The 26,283-nt window shown below is 40.8% G+C and overlaps 1 long non-coding RNA gene across 2 annotated transcripts in view; it reads left to right on the forward strand.

Moving 5' to 3' along the window:
• Positions 1-341: 341 nt before the first annotated feature.
• LOC107971130 (uncharacterized) overlaps positions 342-26,283 on the forward strand; it is a 62,547-nt gene continuing 36,605 nt past the window's right edge. The window contains exons 1-3 of one of the 2 annotated variants that reach the window (XR_010154813.1): positions 349-474; positions 3,022-3,398; positions 18,791-18,861. This is a non-coding gene — a long non-coding RNA (uncharacterized LOC107971130). Of the gene's footprint in view, positions 475-3,021; positions 3,399-18,790; positions 18,862-26,283 lie in introns of those variants that run through there. The other variant, XR_008542101.2, reaches the window with a different exon arrangement.

Genomic DNA, 26,283 nt, shown 5'->3' on the forward strand with positions numbered 1-26,283 from the left:
TGAGAGTGAGAGATCTGGAAATAGGGAAGAAAGAAAGGAGTCGAGGCAAAGCTAAGAGAAATTTGGGTTGGGAAAGGAAAAAAGAAATGAAGAGAAAGAAAAAGCAAAAGGGAATTTCAAAAGAGATAAAGGCTGTGAGAGGAAGTGCAACAGGTCAGGAAACTGGGGGAGGGCCCACGGCAACGGCTGCGGCACGGCAACGGCTGGGGCACGGCAACGGCTTGGGCACGGCAACGGCTGGTGCATGTTGCCGGCGGAGGCATTTAGGTAGTGCACGGCGGCTGGGCGCCGGGCCTGTTTGGCTGTGACGCCCAGCCCCGGCTTTCATCCGCCTATGCCCTAGGGCTAGTGGAAGACTTAAGATGGCGGCGTTTGCACGGAGTGCAATCACTGCGTCCTTACGGGGGTTGCAAGGCGTCCGAAGTATGAGTCCAGTAACAAAAGGCCAGAAACTCGCCAGTTAATAGTATTGTGGTGAGTGATGAGCCTCACGTTGGCTAGAGAAGTGGCCGTTAACGAGGCTACACACTTTGGGATCGCGTGGCCTGAGTCGGGGGAGTAACCGGCCTGTATTCCATTTTTTCTCTCTCCAGTCTCTTCAAAATATCGGAGAATAATTTCTTTCTCGCTGATCGCCTAACTTCTACTGACGAAGCTAGGAAGTTGCAGAAGCTAGCTCCTAGGAGGGATATATGGGTCGTTCTTTCCTTTTTCCTTATTTAAATGGGTTTTTATTGACACCATGTCGCGCCAAAATGGATTCCATCTCCTCAGAGCTTTCCTAGGAACAGCCTAACCTCTTGGGCCTAACTTTATTTTTTTTTTGTTCTGCCTTTCATGTCCAAACTTCTTAGTTTTAATTAATTTGTTTGTAACGTATTCATTATGCACTAGATTAAACAATTTTTTTCTGTGCCTACTATACCCCAAATGTGGAGTTTTGGGCAAAAACTTAACATTTGTTCTTGAAGCATCTCAGAGGTGTGTGTGTGTGTGTGTGTGTGTGTGTGTGTGTGTGTAATCTTTGGGGGACTTACATTGCCAGGTTGATTACTCACTAAGAAAAGAGCTAGATTTCCTGTTTTCAAATCTGTTGGCGAAATTAAATTTATGTTAAGCATAGCATGTTTACTATATATATGGGGAAGACAGTTAAGAGTGACATCTAATATGTTGTTAAATGCTTATGTGGTTAAAGTAAATTTCATGCATTACCGCGGAGTATGAATTGCTGCAACCTTTTAGAAAAGAATCTGGCAATATTTAGGGAAATAAAAAATACAGATAGCACTTGAACAAAAACTGGAATTCAAAAGTCTGACTTTTAAGAATCTATCCTACAGAAATAAAAGTACCAGTATATAATGACGCATGAACAAGGATACTTTTGTACTATTTTGTTCTTGTGACAACTGGAAACAACCTGTGTATCCATCAATAGGAGAATGTTTGAGTAAATTTTGGTACATAAATATTATGAAATATTTTGACTTTTGACCTAGAGAATCTTATGATGGATGGTTATGTGAGAAAAGTTGCAGAATAGTCTAGTATGAGTCCTTTTTTTTTTTTTTGATGGGGTGATGAAGGAATGCAAGATTAACTTCTTTATCTTTTGGAGGAGACGTTAAATATATTATGAAATACTTAAGACATATACAAATATACAAGGAATAATACAATGAACCTCTCTTCTCACCACCCAACGTAAAAAAAATCAAACATTAACGTGACAGTTGAAGTTCTTTGTGTACCCATCCCTGATTGCATCTCTCTCTTCTCTCATCCCCAGAGGTAACCATTATTTTAAACTTAGTGATTTTTACCATGCATTTCTTAAACTTCTGTGACATAGCAACTTCTAGCATGGATTATTTTTTGTAAATATTGAAGATGAATTTTTAAAAAAAGTCAATGAAAGAAGAAAGCAAGTGTCTATCTGACTTTTTTTTTTTTTTTTTTTTTTGAGATGAAGTCTTGCTTGTTGCCCCGGCTAGAGCTTAGTGGCGCAATCTTGGCTCACTGCAACCTTCACCACCCCAGTTCAAGCGATTCTCCTGCCTCAGCCTCCCGAGTAGCTGGGATTGCAGGCGCCTGCCACTGTGCCTGGCTAATTTTAATTTAATTTTAATTTATTTTATATATATAGAGAGAGAGAGGGAGAGAGACAGACAGACATGGAGTCTCGCTCTGTCACCCAGGCAGGAGTGTAGTGGCTCGATCTCGGTTCACTGTAACTTCCGCCTCCTGGGTTCAAGCGATTCTCATGCCTCAGCATCCAGAGTAGCCGAGATTACAGGCACACCTTGCCACGCCTGGCTAATTTTTGTATTTTTAGTAGAGACGAGTTTCCCTATATTGGCCAGGCTGGTCTTCAACCCCTGACCTCAGGTAATCTGCCTGCCTCGGCCTCCCAAAGTATTGGGATTACAGGCGTGAGCCACGGTGCCCAGCCTTATCTGACTATTACTGTAACAGTGGCCAATAAAAATTCCTTCTTTTCTTTTTTTTTTTCCTTGAGCCTAGAAATTTCTTAATTGAGGGGAGAATCTAGCAAGCAGTTGAGTCAAAGGGTGTAGATTATACTATAGTGGTAAAGAAAGTAAGCAGCTGGCAGTGAAAGCAATCTCAAGCAAATAATGAATGTTCCATGAACAAGATGCCTGAATTGAAAAACAGAACAAAACCAACTAACCAAACAAAAAACAATCCGTGGATCCTAACTCAAATCCAAGGTGATTTGAGCCTGCACTTGTAATTAGACAAAATCTATGAACTTCAGTTGCCTTGGAGGCGTCTGAGGGAAATGAGGTTGCATGTAGATGAATCAGTTGTTTCTGGCATCATGTTAGTGTGATTACATTTAGCTGCTGTGTGCAAAACATTTTAGCAATCATTTAGGTCCAGGACGTGGAATTTATTAGTGCAACAACCCTGTAAACAGTGGTTAGAACATTAATAATTTTATTTTATTTATGTTTTATTTATTTTTTGAGACGGATTTTTGCTCTTGTTGCCCAGGTTGGAGTGCAATGGCGCGATCTCGGCTGACTGCAACCTCCACCTCCTGGATTCAAGCTATTCTCCTGCCTCAGCCTGCCGAGTAGCTGGGATTACAGGCATGTGCCACCGCACCCAGCTAATTTTGTATTTTTTAGTAGAGATGGGGTTTCTCCATGTTGGTCAGGCTGGTCTTGAACTCCTGACCTCAGGTGATCCGCCCACCTCAGCCTCCCAAAGTGCTGGGATTACAGGCGTGAGCCACCGCGCCCGGCCAGAACATTAGTTTTAAACTTCCTAACCCTTGGGAGAAGGCAAAACACTTGATGAAATCTACATAAAGACTTAAAACATTTTACCAATTTTGCATTGTTTGTTTGAAATTGCATTGACGACTGGTATGTTAATTTTGTATATATTTTTATGAGAACAATGTTGGACATCATTTAATTTTTTTTAGGTTTTTTTAATTGATTATTGATTGGTTCATTTGCAGGAACTGACTATTAGTAATCAAGGATACAAATTGTTAAGAGAATATGTTACAGAGAAAAACTTGACAAGCTAGACTTAGATTTTTGTCGTTAAAGATAATTTGTGGGATGTGATTTTTATAAGGAGTTACATTAAATAGAATGTCTTACACAGATTTAAGAGGTTAATAATTATAAAATTAAGAGGATGAGTTCTTATAAAATATTCTTGAGGTATAATAAAATTATACTTGTGGAGTATATCTTTGAATGACATTTAAAAGCAAACTGATACTTTCCAGGTAAAATAATTATCAACATAACTTTTTAAAAATAATTCATAGTACTTCAGGTTATTTCTATGTTTGACACATTAACTTAAAAGAGAAAAGGAAAATGGTGATTAGTTAATGCCATACACACTGGACAGAAAAGAAACTTAGCTCTTATGGATTCCTCTCCTTATTTTGCAGCAGGGTAAATGTAAGTTTTCTTACGTAGCTAGATACTGTGTTCCAGTGCTGTTGATGTTGTACTGTTTTAGCAATGAAGAGATTGATATGGGCTGATTGGGGGTTAGGGAAAGTGAAGCAGCAGAACCAGAACAGAGTGGACATTTAAAGGGTACTAATAAGTAAATAATTATGTGAAGTAGCATACTAGTCGAAATGCATAACTCAAAGATAATCGGGAAGCGTATTTTCTTTTCTTTTCTTTTTTTTTTTTTTGAGATGGAGTCTCGCTCTGTCGCCCAGGCTGGAGTGCAGTGGCACGATCTTGGTTCACTGTAAGCTCCGCCTCCCAGGTTCACGCCATTCTCCTGCTTCAGCCTCCCAAGTAGCTGGGACTACAGGCGCCTGCCACCATGCCCAGCTAATTTTTTTGTATTTTTAGTAGAGACGGGGTTTTACCGTGTTAGCCAGGATGGTCTCGACCTCCTGACCTCGTGATCTGCCCGCCTCGGCCTCCCAAAGTGCTGGGATTACAGGCTTGAGCCACCGCGCCCGGCCGGGAAGCATGTTTTCTGAAACATAACCTAAGAAAGTATAAATGCTGCCTTGTGCCTACAATCCTGGTGACAAGAGCAAGACTTCGTCTCAAAAAAAAAAAAAAGTATAAAAGCTCCTTAAAGGATGTTTCAAAATAATGAATAATATTAATTTCTATATTGTATATTCACAAATGTTCTTTCTAGAATAATTGCTTAATGGGGTGCATGTTTAGTTGGTGAGAAATGAATTAATAGGTTAGTGATTTATTATCTGTTATGAAAAATTTTAGACATTCACATGAAAGTAGAGAGAATAACATAAATGAGTTTCCATATATGGATCACTTAGATTTAGCAACCGTTATGATTTTGCCTTACTTGCCTTTTCCCCCAAAATACTGTAAAGTAAATTACAGTCATCATGACATTTTCTTCTAAATAAGTCAATATAAACATATAATAAACAAGGACCTTTTTCTATATAGTCACAATGCCATCACTATACATAGTAGGATTAACAGTAATTCCGTAATTTTTTTTTTTTTTTGGGAGACGAAGTCTTGCTCTTGTCACCCAGGCTGGAGTGCAATGGTGTGATCTCGGCTCACTGCAACCTCGACCTCCCGGGTTCAAGTGATTCTCCTGCCTCAGCCTCCCGAGTAGCTGGGATTACAGGGGCCTGCCACCATGCCCGGCTAATTTTTGTATTTTTGGTAGAGATGGGGTTTCACCATATTAGCCAGGCTGGTCTGGAACTCCTAATCTCAGGTGATCCGTCTGCCTCGGCCTCCCAAAGTGCTGGGATTACAGGCGTGAGCCACCGCGCCTGGCCATTCCTTAATGTTTAACACCCAGTGCATGTTCAGATTTTCCCAGTTGTCCGCAGGATGTCTTTTATAGCTGCTTTCTTCAAACCAGGATCTATTCAGAGACCACACATTGCATTTGATTTTTATGTCTTTTGAGCCTTTTAAAATTTAGAGCAGTTCTCTATAACCCCTTCTTTTGTTTGTTTTATGAAATTGGCTTGTTGAACTTCACAAAACACGAGTTGGGGTCATGCCAACTGTACTGTTAGTGATTAGTTTACATATAGGGAAAATAATTTGTGAATGTTGGTCCATTCACTCTGCCAGCTATACCATGGCAGCATTTCCAGTATCAGGAAAGCAAACCAGGGGATGTAAAACTGAGCATTAAGAACTCTCCCCTATCCAGTGAAAGAGATAAGAATGCCAGTTGTGAGAAAATTGAAGGGGAAACGGAGAATGTCAGTGTTAAAGATATTTGAACTTTTTTTTTTTTATCCATTTGAAAGGTATTTTTTTTGGGTGAACTATTTGTTAATATTCTTGGTCCTGTAAAAAAAAAATTGGTGTTTGGACTTTTTCTTATTGTAGACACTCTTCATAAATTAAGGAAATTCGCCTTTTTTTGTTATAATATTGCAGACTTTTTTTTTTTGAGATGGAGTCTTGCTCTGTCGCCAGGCTGGAGTGCAGTGGCACGATCTTGGCTCACTGCAACCTCCGCCTCCCAGGTTCAAGCGATTCTCCTGCCTCAGCCTCCCGCGTAGCTGGGACTACAGGCGTGTGGCACCATGCCCAGCTAATTTTTGTATTTTTAGTAGAGATGGGGTTTTACCATGTTGGCCAGGATGGTCTCGATCTCTTGGCCTTTTGATCCGCCCGCCTTGGCCTCCGAAAGTGGTGGGATTACAGGCATGAGCCACTGCACCCGGCCTGCAGATATTTTTTTCAGTTAGCTACTTTTCTTTTCACTTTATAGTATTTTTTTACTTAATTGTGGCACAATACACATTAGTGTTTTAGCCATTTTAAAGTATACAATTTAGTGGCATTTCATACATTCACAGTGTTGTGCATCCATCACTGCTGTCTAGTTCCAACAGATTTTAATCACTTCTAAAAGAAACCCTGTATTCATTCCCTTTGCCCTCTATCCCATGGCTACTAATTTGCTTTCTGTTTATGGATTTGCCTGTTCTGAATATTGTATACAAGTGGGATCATATATAGTAGACCCTTGAGGAATGAGGGGGTTAGGGTCACCAACCCCTCATACAGTCAAATCTGCATAAAATTTTTAGTTCCACCAAAACTTAACTAATAGCCTACTGTTGACTGGAAGCCTTACCAATAACATAGTCAATTAACACATACTTTCTATGGTAATTTATTATCTACTATATTCTTGCAATTAGCTAGAGAAGAAAATGTTATTAAAAATCAGAAGGAAGAGAGAGTATATTTACGATTCATTAAATGTAAGTGGATCATCATGAAGGTCTTCATCCTTTTTGTCTTCATGTTGAGTAGGCTGAGGAAGAGGAGGGGTTGGTCTTGCTGTCTAGGGAGTGGTAGAGGTGGAAAAGATGGAGGAGGCAGGAGAGGCAGACATACCTGGTGTAACTTTTACTGAAAAAAAATACATAAAAGTGGACCCACGCAGTTCAAACCCATGTTCAGGGGTCAACTGTAATATGTGATCTCTTGTGTCTGACTTCTTTCATTTAGCATAACATCTTCAACATTCATCCATACTGTAGCATATAATTTGTACTTAATTCCTTTTTATGATTGAATAATCTATATATGAATGTACCACCTTTTGTTCATCAGTTGATGAATGTATTTACATGCATTTAAATAAAATTTTTTTTGGGTTTTTTTTTTTGAGACGGATTCTCGCCCAGGCTGGAGTGCAGTGGCGCGATCTCGGCTCACTGCGACCTCCACCTCCCAGGTTCAAGCGATTCTTCTGCCTCAGCCTCCCGAGTAGCTGGGATTACAGGCACACGCCACCATGCCCGGCTAATTTTTTTTGTATTTTTAGTAGAGACGGGGTTTTACCATGTTGGTCAGGCTGGTCTGGAACTCCTGACCTCGTGATCCGCCCTCCTCAGCCTCGCAAAGTGCTGGGATTATAGTCGTTAGCCACCGCACCCAGCCAAGAAAATGTATTTAAAGAAAATATGGGGCTGGGCATGGTGGCTCACACCTATACTTCCAGCAGTGTAGGAGGCCGAGGCCGGCAGAACGGTTAAGCCCAGTAGTTCGAGACTAACCTGGGCAGCATGATGAAACCCCATCTCTCCAAAAAATACAAAAATTAGCTGGGTATAATGGCCTGCACCTGTAGTCCCAGCTACTTGGGAGGCTGAAGTGGGAGGATCGCTTGAGCCTGGGAGGTAGAGGTTGCAGTGAACTGAAATCACGCCACTGCACTCCAGCCTGGGCAACTGGGTGAGGGTCTGTCTCAAAAAAAGAAAAAAGTAAGACAATATGGTATAAATTGGGGATGGTGAAGGGACATAAAGAAAAGTTAGTTTCTACACTGGACTTGAATTAATGTTGACAGCCATAGAATGTAATAAGTAATGTATATATATAATGTGAAGCAACCACTGAAAATGCCATGCATATATGCAAAAACTCTAGAGAGGAATCAGAATTTTATAAAATGTTCAGCTAACTCACAGAAAGGCAGATAAAAACAGACAAATAGAAAACTAAGAACAAAGGAAAAATAAATCGCAGACTTAAACCCTAACATATGAACAATTACATTAGATTTAAATCGTTTAAATGTACCATTTAAAAGATAAGAGATTTTCAGAGTGGCAATGACGTAACTGTATGTGTTAATATGAGACTTCAAATATGACTATATAGGCTGGGCATGGTAGCTCACGCCTGTAATCCTGGCACTTTGGGAGGCCGAGGTGGGTGGATCACCTGAGGTCAGGAGTTCAAGACCAGCATGGCCAACATGGCAAAACCCCATTTCTACTAAAAATACAAAAAATTAGCCAGGCGTGGTGGCACACACCTGTAGTCCCAGATACTCGAGAGGCTGAGGTAGGAGAATCACTTGAACCCGGGAGGCGGAGGTTGCAGGGAGCCGAGATCGTGCCACTGCACTGCAGCCTGGGAGAGAGAGTGAGACTCCATCTCAAAAAGCAAACAAACCCCCCCCCCAAATATGACTGTATAAGCAGATTGAAAGTAAAAGGATGGGCAAAGATATACCATGCAAACTTTAATCAAATGAAAGCAGTACTGGCTATGTTAGATAAAGTAGGCTTCAGACAAATTACTATAGACAAAAGAGGGATGTTTTATAATGAAATTCACCAAGAAGACATGGCAGTTCTAAAGCACCTGTATCAAACAATAGAGCTACAAAATATGTGAAGCAAAAACTGCTAGAACTGAAAGTAGAAATAGACAGGTCCATAATTATAGTTGGAGAGTTCAGCAGCCTTCTCACAACTACTGGCAGAACAATTAGAAAATCAGCAAGTACACAGTTCAACAACATAATAAACCAACAAGATCTAATTGCCATTTATAGAATGCTCAACAACTGTAGAATTATTACATTTTGAGTATATTATATGTTATATATTTTATATATATATATTATATATTTATATATATATATATATTTTGAGACAGAGTCTCGCTCTTGTCACCCAGGCTAGAGTGCAGTGGCGCGATCTCGGCTCACTGCAACCTCTGCCTCCTGGGTTCAAGCGATTCTCCTGCCTCAGCCTCCCAAGGAGCTGGGATTACAGGTGCCCGCTACCACGCCTGGCTAATTTTTGTATTTTTAGTAGAGACGGGGTTTCACCATGTTGTCCAGGCTGGTCTCGAACTCCTGACCTTGGGTGATCCTCCCGCCTCAGCATCCCAAAGTGCTGGGATTACAGGCGTGAGCCAACGTGCCTGGCTGACCCCAAATACTTTTAACAAAGTATTAACACATTGATTCCAGGAATATATGAAAAGAAATTGATAGACCATGACCAAGTTGGAATTTTTATAGTTATATAAGATTGGTTCAGCAATTGAAAATCAATCTTATGGATATGTAAGATTGGTTCAGCATTTGAAAATCAGTCAATATAATGTACTATATCAGCAGTCTGAAAAACAATCATAATTGATTATATTGATGCAGAAAAAAACATATGACAGAGTCAAATACCTATTCTTGATAATGATTTTCAGAAAATGAGGAATAAGTATCTATAAAAAACCTGTAGCTGATATTATACATAATGGTGAAAAACTGACTCTTACCCCTAAGATCAGGAAAAAGCAAAGGATGTCCGTTCTTATCTTCCTTGTTCAACATAGTAATAGAAATTCAAGCCACTGTAGTGAGGTAAGAACAAGAAATAAAAGATATCCCAATTGGAAAGAAACACATTTGTCCCTATATGCAGATGGCATGATTGTCTATGTAGAAAATCTCAAGGAATCTAAAAAACAACCCCCAAATTTCTAGAACTAATGAGTTAGTAACACCACAGGCTAAAAGATCTACACACAAAAATGAATGAATCACGTTTCTTTTTTTTTTTTTTTTTTGAGATGGAGTCTCGTTCTGTTGCCAGGCTGGAGTGCAGTGGCCTGATCTCGGCTCACTGCAATCTCGGCTCACTGCAATTTCTGCCTCCCGGGTTCAAGTGATTCCCCTGCCTCAGCCTCCTGAGTAGCTGGGAATACAGGCATGCACCACCATGCCCGGCTAATTTTTTGTGTTTTAGTAAAGATGGGGTTTCACCATGTTGGCCAGGCTGGTCTCGATCTCCTGACCTCATGATCTGCCCGCCTTAGCCTCCCAAAGTGCTGGGATTACAGGTATGAGCCACTGCGCCCGGAATGAATCACATTTCTATATACTAGCAATTTAATATGTGGAAACGGAAATTATATACAAAGTACCATTTACAAGCACTGCAAAGAAACACAACATTTAGACATAAGTAAACATGTACAGGACTTGTATTTTGTAAATTACAAAATGCTGGTGAAAGAAACTCAGGAAGTCCTATATAATTGAAAAGACTTATCATGTTCATGACTTGGGAAACTCAACATAGTAATGATGTCAATTCTCCACAAATTGATAGGTTTAATGGAATTTCCATTTAAATCCTAGTATGTTTTTGTAGATATAGAAAAGCTTATTTTAAAATGTATGTGGAAAGGCACAGGCCTTAAAATAGCTAAAACCATCTTGAAAAATAGTACATTGGTAGAATCATTAACTTGACATTAATGCCTACTATATTCCTATATTAAGACAGTGTTGTATTGGTGGAGGATAGACACATAAATCAGTGTAACATAATTGAGAACTGAGAAATAGACATATACAATTAGGCCCGACTGAATTTTGTCAAACGTGGAATAGCAGTTCAGTAATGAAAGAAAGCCTTTTTAACAATGGTGCTTGACCAATTGTCCATCTGTAGGCAAAAAGATGAACCTGAGTCTCATATCTAATACAAAAATGTACTCAAAATGAATTAGAGACTTAAATGTAAAACTTAAAACTATAAAACTTTTAGAAGAAAACATAGGAGGAAATCTTCAGTTTGTGCTAGGCAAGGAGTTCTTACTCTTAATATGCTTAAAAGGATGATCTGTAAAAGGAAAAATTGATGAATTAAATTTTATTGAAGTTAGAAACTCTTGTTCTGCTAAAGACTCTGTTAAGAGAATGAAGAGAAGCTACAGAGTAGGATAATTTATTTGTAAACCACATATCTTGCAAATTAATTGTATTTAGAATACATAAACTCTGGAAACTCAGTAAAAAAGCAACCAGTCCAATTAGAACATGAGCAAAAGACATGAAGAGATTATTTCATGGAAGAAGATACACAGATGGCAAATAAAAGGATGTTTAACATTATTAACCATTTTGGAAATGCACATTAAAATCACAACAGAAATCACTGTACACTTATCAAATAGTCATAACACCAAGTATTGGTTAGGATGAAGAGAATATGGATTACTTATCCACTGCTGATTGGAATGTAAAATGGCATAGCCCCTCTGGGAAACTGTTTGGTAGTTTCTTATTAAAATAAACCTGCAGGCCAGGTGGGGTGGCTCACTCCTGTAATCCCAGCACTTTGGGAGGCAGAGGTGGGCTGATCACCTGGAGGTCAGGAGTTTGAGACCAGCCTGACCAACGTGAAGAAACCCCGTCTCTACTGAGAATACAAAAATTGGCTGGGCGTGGTGGCTCACGCCTGTAATCCCAGCACTTTGGGAGGCCGAGGTGGGCGGATCATGAGGTCAGGAGATCAAGACCATCCTAGCTAAGATGATGAAACCCCATCTTTACTAAAAATACAAAAAATAAGCCGGGCGTGGTGGCGGGTGCCTGTAGTCCCAGCTACTCGGGAGGCTGAGGCAGGAGAATGGCGTGAACCCGGGAGGCAGAATTTGTGGTGAGCAGAGATCGCGCCACTGCACTCCAGCCTGGGCGACAGAGCAAGACTCCGTCTCAAAACAAAACAAAACAAAGCAAAAATTAACTGGGTGTGGTGGTGCATGCCTGTAATCTCAGCTACTCGGGAGGCTGAGGCAGGAGAATTGCTTGAACCTGGGAAGCGGATGTTGCGGTGAGCCGAGATTGTGCCATTGCACTCCAGCCTGGGCAACGAGCGAAACTCCGTCTCAAAAAAACAAAAACCGAAACAAAAAACCACAAACCTGCAACTACCATATGACCCAGCATTTTCATTCTTGAGTGTTTATCCCAGAGAAATGAAAACTTAACGTTCTTGCAAAAATTTGTGTATGAATGTTCATGGCATCTTTGTTCATGATAGTAACAACACAGAAGTGCCCAGATGTCCTTTAATGGGTGAATGGCTAAACAAATGGTGGTGCATTCATAACATAATACCACACAGGAATGAAAAACAAAGCTGATGCACAAAACAACCTGGATGAATTCCCAGAGAATTATGCTGAATGAAAAAAGCCAATCTCTGACATATAGTTACATACTATATTATACTATTTACATAATATTCTTTTTTTTTCTTTTTTTTTTTGAGATGGAGTCTCACTCTGTCACCAAGGCCGGAGTGCAGTGGCACGATCTCGGCTCACTGCATCCTCCACCTCCTGGGTACAAGCGATTCTCTGCCTCAGCCTCCAGAGTAGCTGGGTTTACAGGCGCCGGCCACCATGCTTGGCTAATTTTTGTTTTAGTGATTCTCCTGCCTCAGCCTCCCGAGTAGCTGGGACTACAGGCGCGTGCCACCATGCCCGTTTAATTTTTGTATTTTTAGTAGAGATAGGGTTTTACTATGTTGGCCAGGCTGGTCTTGAACTCCTGACTTCCTGATCTGCCCACCTTGGCCTCCCAAAGTGCTAGGATTACAGGCGTGAGCCACCGTGCCCAGCCTGATACCTTGTTTTCTACAAGAATGTTAGGTTAACTGATAGGGAAGTTGTCACTGAGTAGACATCAGATAATGTTTTTGGGATAGGGCAATAAGCCATAAGGTGGGGGCAGATCTAGGGGAACATCTAGCTGAGGTGGTGGCCAATAGTTTTCTTTTTTTTCTTTTTTTTGAGAAGAAGTCTCACTCACTCAGCCCAAGCTGGAGTGCAGTGGCACGATCTCGGCTCTCTGCAACCTCCACCTCCCGGGTTCAAGCGATTCTCCTGCCTCAGCTTCCCGGGTAGCTGGGATTACAGGTGCCCGCCACCATGCCCGGCTAATTTGTGTATTTTTAGTAGAGATGAGGTTTCACTGTTGGCGAGGCTGGTCTTGAACTCCTGACCTCGTGATCCACCCGCCTTGGCCTCCCAAAGTGCTGGGACAAGCGTAAACCACCACCCCCGGCCAACAGTTCTCAATATGTGGACCTTTCAAGGGATCTGTAAAGTGAAAGCTGTTTTTCTTAATACTAAGTTGTTTTTACCGTATTGACATCTTTACTGATGGTGTTGAAGCAGTGGAAAATAAACATTTTACCTGAATACAAATCAAGGTAGTGGCACCAAATTGTATCAGTAGTCATTGTATTCTTCACCCCACACCTGTAGTTTTTTTTTTTTAAAAAGTCAGTTTCTTTTAAGAATGTCTTTGATGAGGGTGGGGCACCGTGGCTTATGCCTGTAGTCCTCGCTGCTTCGTAGGCTGAGGTGGGAGTCTGAGGCGGGAGGATTCCTTGAGCCCAGGAGTTCAAGGCTAAGAGTGACCTGTGGTCATGCCACTGCACTCCAGCCTAGGTGACAGAGTAAGACTCTCAAAAAATGTCTTTGATGAGCAGTAAAGTTACTAGTTTCATTAAATATGGACCCTTGAGTACGTGTCTTCTTAATATGGTGTGATGAAAAGGGAAGTATGCGTGAAGCAGTTCTGCAAACTGAATTTTAAATTATCTTGAGGAAAATCACCTGTAACATTGTCAGCAAGCTGTACTGCTCACTTTTTAAAATTTACAACATTATACTTAGAAGAATAACTAATAGATAAGCTACAGTTTTTTACACTTAGGTATTGACCAGATATGTTTTTCTAAATAAAATGGGCTTATCCTTTCAAGGAAAACAACTGATAGTACTTGTTGCCTATTTTAAATTAGCTTTCAAACAAAATTTAGAATTTCTGTATACTTGTATCTACTTCTGTGAACTTGATAGCTTCCCAGTACTTAAAGACTTTTCTGTTAACATGAGATTTTAAAGAAAGTGGTTTTTAAATATTGCTTAATGAAATATGTCAACATTTGAAACATCTGCATTGCTCAGTGAAACAGTATTTTGTAAATGATCCATTTAGGATGTTAAAAATCATGCATGGCTGGGCATGGTGGCTCACACCTGTAATCCCAGCACTTTGGGAGGCTGAGGCAGGTGAATCACCTGAGGTCAGGAGTTTGAGACCAGCCTGGCCAACATGGTGAAACCCTGACTCTACTAAAAATACAAACAATTAGCCAGGCGTGGTGGCAGGCACCTATAATCCCAGCTACTCGGGAGGCTGAGGCAGGAGAATTGCTTGAACCCGGGAGGTGGAGGTTGCAGTGAGCCGAGATCACGCCACTGCACTCCAGCCTGGGTGACAGGGTGAGACTCCATCTCAAAAAGAAAAAAAACACAAAACAAAACAAAAAACCAAGGAGTATGACTGCCGGTTCATATGGTAAGAGTATATTTAGTTTTGTGAGAAACCACGAAACTGTCTTCCAAAATTGCTGTACTGTTGATGCATTCCCACCAGCCATGAATGAGAGTTCCTGTTGCTCCACAATCTCAACAGCATTTGGTGTTACCAGTGTTTTGGATTTTCACCATTCTAATAGGTGTGCAATGGGACTGTTTAATTTGCAACTCCCTAATGACATACAAAGTTGAGCATGTTTTCATGTTCTTATTTACCATCTGTATATGTTCTCTGTCGAGATTTCTGTTGAGATCTTTTGTCCATTTTAAAAATTGGGTTATTTATTGAGTTTTAAGTGCTGTCTGTATGTTTTAGGTAACAGTCCTTTATCAGTTGTGTGTTTTGCAGATTTTTTTTGACTTATTGTTTCATATTTTAATGGTGTCTTTTGTGGAGTAATTTTTTTTTAATTTTAATAACATTTAGCTTGTCAATGATTTCTTTTATGGATTATGCTTTTGGTATTGTATCTAGAAAGTAATTGCCATACCCAGTGATGTCTAGATTTTCTCAAATGTTGGAGTTCTATTTACAGTTTTGCATTTTACATTTAGGTCTGGCATCCCTTTTGAATTAATATTTGTGAAGGGTGTAAAGTTTGTATTAGATTCATTTTTTGGCATTTGGATATTCAGCTATTCCAACACTATTTGTTGCTCCGTTGTATTGCCTTTGCTTCTTTCTCAACGATTAGTTGACTATATTTATGTCTCTATCTGGGCTCTTTATTCTGTTCCATTGATCCATTTATCCATTCCTTCACCAATTTCACACTGTCTGGATTACCATAGCTTTTTATTAAGTCTTGAAGTCAAGCAGTGACTATTCTTTTTTTTTTTTTTTTGAGACTGAGTCTCGCTCTGTTGCCCAGGCTGAAGTGCAGTGGCACAATCCTGGCTCACCGCAACTTCTGCCTCCTGGATTCAGGCGATTCTCCTGCCTCAGCCTCCCAAGTAGCTGGGATTACAGGCACACACCACCACGCCCAACTAATTTTTGTATTTTTAGTAGAGACGGGCTTTTACCATGTTGGCCAGGCTGGCCTCGAACTCCTGACCTCAAGTGATCTGCCCGTCTTGGCCTCCCAAAGTGCTGGGATTACAGGCGTGAGCCACTGTGCCTGGTGCAGTGACTTTATTATTTCCCCTTCAATATTGTGATGGGTATTTTGAGTCTTTTGGCTCTCCATATAAAATTCACAATCAGTTTGCTGATATCCACAAATATGCTGGGAGTTTGGAATTGCATGAAATCTGTAGATGAAGTTGGGAAGAAGTGACATCTTGACAGTATTGTCTTTGTATCCACAAACATAGAATATCTCTCCATTTGTGTAATTTTTTTTTCTTTCATTAGACTTTTGTAGTTTTTTTTTTTTCATATAGATCTTGTATGTATTTTGGTAGATTTATACCTAAATATTTCATTTTTGGGGCTGCTAGTGTATATGCTATTTTGTTTTTAATTCCACCTGTTCATTGCTGGTATATTGGGAAGCAATTCGCTACTGTATGTGTGTGTGTGTGTGTGTGTATATATTTTGAGACGGAGTTTCACTCTTATTGCCCAGGCTGGAGTGCAATGGCGCGATCTCGGCGCCCCACAACCTCCGCCTCCCAGGTTCAAGTGATTCTCCTGCCTCAGCCTCCCTAGTAGCTGGGATTACAGGCATGTGCCACCACGCCTGGCTAATTTTGTATTTTTAGTAGAGACAGGGTTTCTCCATGTTGGTCAGGCTGGTCTCGACCTCCCGACCTCAGGTGATCCCCCCACCTCGGCCTCCCAAAGTGCTGGGATTACAGGCATGAGCCACCGCGCCCGGCCTTGCTACTAAATATGAACCTTGGTTTTTTTTGGTTGATTGTTTTGGAATGTCTACATAGATGATCATGTTATCTGTGAACAAAGACAGTGTGAGTTCTTCCCTCCCAATGTGTGTACCTTTTATTTCCTTTTTTTTTTGTCCTATTTCATTAGGTAGGACTTCCAGTACAATATTGGAAAGGAGCGGTGAGAGGAGACATGCTTGCCTTGTTCTTGATCTTAATGGAAAGGTGTTCAGTTTCTTACCTTTTTTTTTTTTTCTTTTTTTTGAGATGGAGTCTCACTCTTGTTATCCAGGCTGGAGTGCAATGGCACGATCTTGGCTCACTGCAACCTCTGCCTCCTGGGTTCAAGCGATTCTCTTGCCTCAGCCTCCCTAGTAGCTGGGATTACAGGTGCCTGCCACCACACCCAGCTCATTTTTAAATTTTTAATAGAGACAGGGTTTCACTATGTTGGCCAGACTTGTCTCGAACTCCTGACCTCAGGTGATCCGCCTGCCTCTGCGTCCCAAAGTGCTGGGATTACAGGCGTGAGCCACTGTGCCCAGCCAGTTTCTTACCTTTAAGTATGTTGTTAGTTGTTAAGTTCTTTATAAAGTTAAGGAAGTTCCCCTCTATTCCAAGTTTGCTGAGTTGTTTTTTACTATGAATGGGAGTTGGGTTTTGTGAAATGCTTTTTCTCCATCCATTTAAATGATCATGTGGTTTTTCTTCTTTAGCCTGCTGATATTATGGATTGCATTAGTAGATTTTCAAATGTTGAACCAGTCTTGTATACCTGATATAAACCCCACGTGTTCATAGTGTATATTATTTTCTCCTTCTCTGTGAGTTTTGGCACCTTGTTTCTTTCAAGGTATTGGTCTATTTGGTCTATTTTACCTTTTTTAGTGGTTGCCCTAGAGCTTGCAATATATATTTACAAGTCCATTTTGAAGTAACACTGCATTACTGCATTGATAGTGCAAGTACTTTTTAATAACAAAATAGTTCTAATTCCTCTTTTTTCTCCCTTGTGTCTTTGCTATCATTCATTTCATATATACATAAACTATAATCATTGAATATATTGTTAGTCTTCTTATTTTGAACAAACTTAACTGATTAATTAAGAATAAAATAATTAAAGTTTTTATAATAGCTTCACTTATTCCTTTTCTGATCAAGAAGAAATTCTTCTTCCTTTCTTTATGTAGATCTGAGTTTCTGAGCTATATAGTTTTCCTTTTCCCTGAAGAACTTTTTTTGAAAAATGTTTCTGACAAGCTAGATCTACTTACAACAAATTCCTTCAATTTGTTTTTGTCTGAGAAAGAGTATTTCTCCTTTAGTTTTGAAGGATGATTTTGCAGGTACAGAATTCTAGGTTTTTTTTTTTTCCTCTCTCTCTAAAAACTCTTAAGTATTTCAGTCTTCTTGCTTGCATGTTTTCTGAGATGTCAGATATAATTATCTTTACTCCTCTATGGTAAGGTGTTTTTTTCTCCACTGGGCGGTTTCTTTGAAGATTTTTTCCTATATCTTTGATTTTCTGCAGGCTGAGTAGGATATGCCTAGGTGTAGTTTTGTTTGTTTGTTTTGGCATTTATATTGTTTGGTGTTCTCTTAGCTTCCTGAATTTGTAGTTTGGTGTCTGACATTAATTTGGGGAAAATTCTCCATCATTATTGCTTCAAATACTACTTCTTTTCCATTTTTTCTCCTCTGTTATTCCAGTTACATGCATGTTACACCTTTTATGGTTGTTGCACGGTTCTTCAATATTCTGTTCTTTTTTTTTTTTTTTTTTTGAGACGGGGTCTCACTCTGTTGCCCAGGCTGGAGTACAGTGGCACGATCTCAGTTCACTGCAACCTCTGCCTCCCAGGTTCAAGCAATTCTCTGCCTCAGCCTCCTGAGTAGCTGGGATTACAGGCGCCTGCCACCACACCCAGCTAATTTGTGTATTTTTAGTAGAGACGAGGTTTTACCATCTTGGTCAGGCTGGTCTTGAACTCCTGACCTCGTGATCCACCTGCCACAACCTCCCAAAGTGGTGGGATTACAGGCGTGAGCCACCGCGCCTGGCCGGTTGTTGTTGTTGTTGTTCTTTTTTTTTTTTAGTCATTTCTTTTTGATTTTTAGTTTTGAGAGTTTTTATTGACATATCCTCAAGTTCAGAGATTCTTTTCCTCAGCTGTGTCCAGTGTACAGAGTCTATCAAAGTCATTCTTCATTGCTGTTGTAGTGTTTTAGATCTTTAGCATTTGTTTTTGATTCTTTCTGCATCTCTGCTTACATTACACATGTATTTTTGCATATTGTCTACTTTTTTCCTTAGAGCCCTTAGTATGTTAATCAAATCGGAGTTATTTTAAATTTCCAGTGTGATAATTTCAACACCCATGACATATCTGTCTGGTACTGATGCTTGCTATTTCTCTTCAAGCAATGTTTTTTACTTTTTAAAATGCCTTGTAATTTTTTTTTTTTTTTTTTGAAAGCCAGACATGATGTATTGAGTAAAAGGAACTTCGGTACACAGGCCTTTAGTGATGTGGTGGTAAGATGTATGGTAAGTGGAAATGTTCTGTATACCTATGATTAATTCTTAGCCTGTGCTCCTGGGCTGCGAACTTTGCAACTGCTTCTCAGTCTTCTCTATCCTCCACTTATATGGGATATGATGGCTAGAGGGGGCTGAGTTGGGTAGTTCCTTTACCCCAAGAGAAAGGCTAGAGGGGCAGGTAATGGGTATTTCCCTTTCTCTAGGTCAGTTAGGCTCTAATTAAGTAGTTTGTCTTGAGTGGAGGCCTTGATATGAACAGAATGCTGTTATGTATTTCAAAATGGTTGTATGTTCTTCCCCTGCTGGAAGTGAGACAGGAAAAGTTCCCTTGTTCCCCTCGCAGGGCACGCGATGAGGGTGTGGATTGCTTCTTCAGTGCCTGCTGGCTCAAACCTCTAGGTGGAGCATGCAGTCAGGCAGGCTGCGGGGCTCTGACCCCACGGCAGTGTCTAGGGTTGAATTTTGTTTTTGTTTTTTGAGATGGAGACTCACTCTGTTGCCCAGGCTGGAGTGTAGTGGTGCGATCTCGGATCATTGCAACCCCCGCCTCCCAGGTTCAGGTGATTCTCCTGCTCAGCCTCCCAAATAGCTGGGATTACAGGCGTGTGCCACCACGCCTGGCTAATTTTTGTATTTTTAGTAGAGACAGGATTTCACCATGTTGGTCAGGCTGGCCTTGAACTCCTGACCTCGTGATCCACCTGCCCCAGCCTCCCAAAGTGCTGGGATTACAGGCAGGAGCCACTGCACCCGGCCCTCTAGGAGTGAATGTTTACAGCTGAAGCCCCAGTGGGCATTTGTTACAGGGTGCTCTTTTAGTTTAGCCGTCCATAGGTGGCTTGTGTTAGTCAGCTCAATTAAACCCCTTGCCTTATGGCAAGGACAGAGAACTTTCTGTATCCTGGGGTTCTTGCCTTGTTGTACTGGAAGAATTGGATCACACGTGGGCTTGAGTGCAAGGTTTTATTGAGTGGAAGTAGCTCCAACAGATGGGGTTGCCAGAAGAGATAGGGTTTTCCCCTGGCGTTAGGCTGCTTGGTTGCCCAGGCTCTCCTCCGACTGCCCAGGCCAAACTCCACGTCATTCAACCGGTCATTTGATGGCCTGCCAGCATCTGTTGGTGTGCTCTTCCACTGGCATCCTCCCCTTGACGTCCTCTTGACGTCCAGCCGCTTGTGTCTTCTGTTGCTGCTGTGTTCCTTTCAACGTCCAGCTGCTTGTGTCTCTGCCTGCTAGGGTCTTGGGGTTTTTTTGTTTGATTGAGATGGAGCCTTGCTCTGTCATCCAGGCTGGAGTGCAGTGGTGCGATCTCGGCTCACCACAACCTCCACCTCCCCAGTTCAAGCGATTCTCCTGTCTCAGCCTCTTGAGTAGCTGGAATTACAGGCACCTGCCACTAGGCCTGGCTAATATTTTTTCTTTTTTGTGTGTATTTTTAGTAGAGTCAGGGTTTCACCATGTTGGCCAGGCTGGTCTTGAACTCCTGACCTCAGGTGTTCCACCCGCCTCGGCCTCCCAAAGTGCTGAGATTACAGGCGTGAGCCATTGCGCCTGGCACATTACTTCAAGTGTGGTTTTCTTTAGTTCTCTGAACATGTTTGTATTAGCTTCCTTGATGTCTTTGTCTGCTGTGTTTGAGATCTGTGCTTTTGCGTTGGCGAGCCCCAGCACAAGGGTAGTTTCAGTGATTTGCAAGGACCCACAGGACTGGCATATAATTGTACTCATGGATATGAGTTATTCCTGTGAAAGGATACAAAGCAAAATCAGCGAAGGGAAAAGATGTCTGGGGCTAAAGTTTGTTAGAGCCAGGTGCAAGCCTCCAAGTGTTCTCTTCCAAGTATGGTCACACAGGACATACCTCATTTCTCCAGGAATGCATTCTGAGAACACATATGAAGTGTTGTCTACTAGGGAAGCTCATTAGAGGCTCAGTGACCATAGCTTTTATTGGGGGCTGGTCATGCAGGCACCCTTTGCCTAGCACATAGCAAAATTCCAGGCTTGCGGAAGGAAAGCAGGTGTTCAGCACAAACCCCATTGTTTATACAGTTTAGCCACAGTGAGCCATTCTTATCAGGGAATAGTGGCAACTCTCTTGAAATCCAGGTTCTCAGATGCCAGCTAAGGGCCATCCTTGAAGGCAGGCCTTTTTAAGTATAACAGTCTTGGGCCTCAAATGTAAACTCTATATCACCTTCTCAAGGCATTTTTCTGTTACTTGCTTTTTGGTTTCTTATATGAATCTCACTTTTTAAAAAAAAATACCTCATACTTTTTGCTGAAACCTACAAATTTTAGATAATATATTGCAGTGATTTCTGGATACTGCTACCCCCTCCTCTACTGTGGGGCTCGTTGGTATTGTTTACTTCTTTGTTTAGTTATTTGCTAGAACTTATAGTGTTTTTTTGTTGTTGTTGTTGTTTTTTTGTTTTTTTTTTTTGAGACGGAGTTTTTGCTCTGTTGCCCAGGCTGGAGTGCAATGGCACGATCTCGGCTCACAGCAACCTCCGCCTCCTGGGTTCAAGCGATTCTCCTGCCTCATCCTCCAGAGTAGCTGGGATTAGAGGTGCCCGCCACCATGCCTGGCTAATTTCTGTATTTTTAGTAGAGAGGAGGTTTCACCGTGTTGGCCAGGTTGGACTCGAACTCTTGACCTCAGGTGATCCACCCGCCTCAGTCTCCCAAAGTGCTAGGATTACAGGTGTGAGCCACCGCGCCTGGCTGTGATGTGTTTTTTTAACCTACAGTGTACATCCTTTGGTGTCCCTCTTTAGTGGGACAGCTTTGGGAATAAGCATAGTCACTATGGAATGACTGGTTTTAGCAGGGCTGTCTTTCAGTGTCTTTTTCTAATTTCTCTGTTAATCTGTCAGCCTCTGTTATCTCACCTAATCATTAGTTTGCACTAATTTCAGACTGATTACTCTGTTGGTTTTGACCATGTCCAGGGGCATAAATTGCCGAACTATGTGATCCAAATTTGGGCCCTTTTATAGAGATAGTATTTGAGACCAACCTTTGAGGTTGGCTCAGATCCCAGGTAGGCTCTTATTTGTCTTTTTCTCTGGGTCTCTCTGGCTGTCTTCTAGCTGGTGTTTCTATAGCTTGTTGCTCTCAAGTAGTTACTAATCTTCTCTTAATAGCTTACCACCCAAACCTCTATTGTTATTGGGAACATCCTTAGGCTTTTTTTTCTCCCCATTGTGTTCCAAATTAAGTCATTTATTTTGGGGATACCTTCAGAACTCTGTTATTGCAGCCTGCCTTTCCCTTCGGGCAAAACCTCTGCATTGCTGCTCTGGAGCTGAGGGCAAGGAAACTGTCTCAGTTTTCCCTGTGACGCAAGCAAGGTGTTTGGCAGGGGAAGATGGCCTCTGGTTTTCCTAAATGTCACCCTAAGGTTAAGTCTTCCCTTTGTGCTATGTCTCAGAGAATGTTTCCACATTATTGTTTCTTTCTCAGTAGTGGTCCTCTTGGTGTTGCTATATGACATTTTTAGCCTGGTCACTGGTTGGCAGGAGTGTGCCCTATCTGTTGTTTTATTAATTAAGGCTTAGTTTTAGGCACCAGTGTCCTGGGGTCTCGTGGTTGTGTTATACTCAGTACTCCTGCCTCTTCCTCCTGCTGTAATTTTGGACCCATTGTGTATTTCTGCTCTTTCTTCATAGCTAATTTTTTTTTTCTCTCTATTTCATTCTCCCAGGGTCAGAGTTTTTACAACTATCCTAATGGCCACAGTGTTTGTTGCCCTTCCTCCCACTGAGTAAGGACTTTGTTTTGTAGATGGAGTAGGATCTGAACAGATTTCTTTGACCTTCCCAAAACAGATTTTGTTCCCCTCTCCCCGGTGTGTACCTTGAGGGTAATTTCTCAAGACTGTCATCAATCTTTTGTGTGATCTCTGGAATGGGTTAGTGGAGAAAATATCTGAATAGTCTGCAGACCTCTCAATTCTGTGCTGCCCCGCCCTGGGCTTCATACTCACTTGCCAGTTAACACTTACCCTTTGCCAATTGACCAACCATTTTAGTTGATCTCTTACTGATGTCTGGTTGCATCTACTTTCACAGGTAAGCCAGGGGGTGTGTCTCATCATTCCTTTGGGACACCGCAACTTAGATTTTGGTTGGCCCCAGTAAGACTCCTGTCTCTGGGGGATTCAAGGAAAGTTGTGAACTTCTTTCCTATTCTCCTACCCTCTTTATTTGTAAGGGTGAAAGTGATGCTCTCTCTAGCTCTCTACCTACCAGAACCAGATGATGTTTTCTAGTCTAGTCTGGTACTGTCTTTCACTTACTGTGAAGCCCCATTATATTTATTGTGATTTTCTTCATATTGTTGGATTTATATCTCTAATTTTAAAAAATGATTTGGTTTGGAATGGTTTTTTCATAATGCAATCCAAAGTATCATAGTCCCCATGGTTTCTTAGTCTTTCCCTGTTTCTCATGACCTTGACAGATTTAAAAAGTGTACTGGTTAGGTATTTGGTAGAATATTTCTCAATTTGGATTTGTCTGATATAGTCTCATGATTAAATGATATTATGAATTTTGGGGAAGAATACCACACAGATATACCATTCTCATAGCTTCATATCAGGATATATATGTATACATACATACACACACATATATACATACATGTATACATATATGCATACATACACACATGTATGCATGCACACATGTATGCATGCATGCACACATGTACACATACACGCACACATGTATACATATATGCATGCATGCACACATGTATGCATATACGCATACATGCACACATATATATGTATACATACATATATATATATACACGATTTTAGCATTACTTATTACTGAGGATGTTACTGTTAATCACTTAGTTCAGGTTGCCCGGTTTCTCCACTGTAAAGTTACTGTTTTTCTGTTTCCATCCTCTATGCTTTGGAAGTGAGTTACTAAATTTAGTCCACATTTAAGGGAAGCAGAATTAACCTCCATATCTGGAGGGGTATCTACCTGTATATATGTATTTATTTTTGGGAAATTTTCTCTAAGGAAGATTTTTTTTCTCTCCCTTATTTATTTGGTCATCTGTTTCTATCATTCTGGATTCGTGAATAATTATTAATTTGTTAATTATACATAATCCCACATCTTTTTTTTGGAGCTATTGCTTACTTTCTGGTACAAGGTAGTATAGGCTTATCTTGTATTCTCCTTGCACCAGCCTTACTTTTAGCCATTTTAATAAGGAGCCCGGGTACTTTTTATTGAAAAATACATTTAGAAACCATGGTCTGAGCACTGAGTGCCCTTTTAGTTACTGAGGTAGCACTGATTCTGTACCTCCTAAACAGAAAGCTAGAAAATGTATGTATGCATAGTAATGTTTGGATCTATTTAATTATTTTTACATACACATGTATGTAGCTATGTGTCCATTAAAGTAAACATGAATGTACAGTGATATCTGACTCTTATCTGAGATTAGCTCTCATACTTGCTTATTTTATTTATATATTTATTTTTTGAGACCAAGTCTTGCTCTGTTGCCCAGGCTGGAGTGCAGTGGCATGTTCTCGGCTCACTGCAACCTCCACCTCCCGGGTTCAAGTGACTCTTCTGCCTCAGCCTCCCAAGTAGCTGGGATTACAGGTGCCCATCACCACACCCAGCTAATTTTTTTTGTTTTTTTTTTTTTTGAGACAGAATCTTGCTCCGTTGCCCAGGCTGGAGTGCAGTGGTGCAATCTCGGCTCACTGCAACCTCTGCCTCCTGGGTTCAAGCGATTCTCCTGCTTCAGTGTCCCGAGTAGCTGGGATTACAGGCATGCGCCACGACGCAAGAAAATCACTTGAACACAGGAGGTGGAAGTTGCAGTGAGCCAAGATTGCACCACTGCACTCCAGCCTGGGCAACTGAGCAAGACTCTGTCTCCAAAAAAAAAAAAAAACAAAACAGTCTGGGTGCTGTGGCTCACACCTGTAATCCCAGCGCTTTGGGAGGCCGAGGTGGGCAGATCATGAGGTCAGGAGATCGAGACCAGCCTGGCCAACGTGGTGAAACCTCGTCTCTACTAAAAATACAAAAAATTAGCCAGGCATAGTGGTGCGCACCTGTAATCCCAGCTACTTGAGAGGCTGAGGCAGGAGAATCGCTTGTACCCAGGAGGCGGAGGTTGCAGTGAGCAGAGATCGCACCATTGCACTCCAGCCTGGGTGACAGAGCAAGACTTAGTCTCAAAACAACAACAACAACAACAACAAAACTTCTTTCTCTAATAGTAAGAAAACTGAGTCCTGTTATCTATATTTACTTGTTTGTTCTACTTTACTATACATTTAAAGTGGTTTTATAACTGCCTAAGTTCCTGTAAAAAGTTTATCAGTTAGCATTAATATTGTACCTTTATTACAGTTTCTAAAAATGCTCAAGTGTTTTCACATTATTCCTTGTAGATGTCATATAGTTTATCTTTTTACCTTTAGGTCCATGATCCATTTTAATTAATATTTGAATGAGCGAGGTAATATGTTGTCACTTTTTTTGGTATGTGGTCCTCTAGTTGTTTCAGCACCTTTTGTTAAAGAGATTGCAGGCCATGCACAGTAGCTCACGCCTGCAATCCCAGCACTTTGGGAGGCCGAGGCCGGCGGATCACAAAGTCAGGAGTTCGAGACCAGCTTGGCCAATATGGTGAAACCCCGTCTCTACTAAAAATACAAAAATCAGCCAAGTGTGGTGGCAGGCGCCTGTAGTCCCAGCTACTCGGGAGTCTGAGGCAGGAGAATCGCTTGAACTCGGGAAGCGGAGGTTGAAGTAAGTCGAGATGGTGCCACTGCACTCCAGCCTGGGCGACAGAGCGAGACTTGGTCTCAAAAAGAGCTTATCTTTCCTATATTGTATGGTTTTTGCATTTGTGTTGAAAATAACTAGATTTGCATGGTATTTTTCTGGACTGCTTATTCTTTTCCATTGATATTTGTATTTATTGTTTCTCCAATACCACATGGTATTACTAAGTATTTATTTTAAGTCTATAAATGAGGTAGTATGAACTTTCAACCTTTTTTTCATGATTGTTTTCGCTAATTTCTTTGCTTTTTAACTTAAATTTTTGAATAAATTTGGCAATAGCTACAAGAAGACGTTGCTGAAATTTTGGTTGATATGTTATTGAATCTATTAGATGAAATTGGAGAGCATTTGTACCTCACTGAGTCTCCTGATTCATGAACCTAGTATTTCCTATTTATCCAGATCTTTTTTCATTTATTTCATCAATGTTTTGTAGTTTTCAGCCTATAAATCCTGACATATTTTGTTAGATTTAACAAATGATGTAAGAACTTCATTTTGGGGGTGCTGTGATTAAAATTGTGTTGTTTGTATTTTTTTCATTTCAAATTCCAGTTATTTATAGCTGCTGTTATGTGAA

This window comes from Pan troglodytes, chromosome X (assembly GCF_028858775.2).
Source record: "Pan troglodytes isolate AG18354 chromosome X, NHGRI_mPanTro3-v2.0_pri, whole genome shotgun sequence".
In the NCBI taxonomy this organism is placed as follows: domain Eukaryota; kingdom Metazoa; phylum Chordata; class Mammalia; order Primates; family Hominidae; genus Pan; species Pan troglodytes.